We start from the raw sequence: 813 nt of genomic DNA, 5'->3' as shown, positions 1-813 counted from the left end.
TGTATACCGTCTCAAGATGGACCTGAAATGGTTCTAAAACCGGTTCATGGAATAAATCACTTTCAAAAACGTGACTGCTCGTATTTTTACGCATTTACACTGAATAAAGAGTCACGGATTCTTAAACATCCGTTATTTTGAACGATACTCATTACTTCCATGTGTCGGCCGTGAAATGGAAATCATAGAAATTTTTTGTGGAGTATCATTCAACAACAGTAAAGCATTTTATATTCTCAAAGTGATGAGCACAGAGCCGCCGCGGCAGTTGCTGTCACGGTTTTGCGTGTCACCGTTGGGCAGCGACCATGGTAACCTTTTCTGTATCGTTCCAATTTCAGTATACGTACATACAAAACGAGTACAATTGCGTTCAGACGATGGACTGTTTATCGTTAGACCACGAGCATAGATGCAGCGTTCCAAGTCGAACGGAAGACAAGAATTCCACCAGGCTCTGCCAGGTCTACATTGTTTTCAGATTGTGCAGATAGTTGGACTTGGAGTATAATCAGTGTAGCTAGTTTATTTGTCCCCTGTCGCGATCGGCGCTGACGTACACTCGGTAGTGACCAGCTGCCAGCCAGGTTCCATGTCAAAGTGTGTACCTGCGTGGACAGAACTCGTAACGAGGATTGCAGAGGTCTGCAGACAGGCTGCACTGCTGCTCTTACATCTGCTAGTAGGCTATCAAGAATCTGAGGGGTGTCGAATTGGTTGCCTATTTGTAAGGACCTAGAACTTCGTCACAGGTTGTGTCTGTGCATGTACGTTTTTAAAGTGCTTAACAAAGGTGAGTACGTTGCACCGAGT

At 44.6% G+C, this 813-nt stretch overlaps 1 pseudogene; it reads right to left on the bottom strand.

Annotated features, from left to right (window-relative positions):
* Positions 1-274: 274 nt before the first annotated feature.
* On the bottom strand, positions 275-365 carry LOC124723939 (annotated as a pseudogene).
* Between the last annotated feature and the right edge of the window lie 448 nt (positions 366-813).

The sequence above is a fragment of the Schistocerca piceifrons genome, chromosome X (assembly GCF_021461385.2).
Source record: "Schistocerca piceifrons isolate TAMUIC-IGC-003096 chromosome X, iqSchPice1.1, whole genome shotgun sequence".
NCBI lineage: Eukaryota > Metazoa > Arthropoda > Insecta > Orthoptera > Acrididae > Schistocerca > Schistocerca piceifrons.
This window is presented reverse-complemented; position numbering and strand designations above follow the sequence as displayed.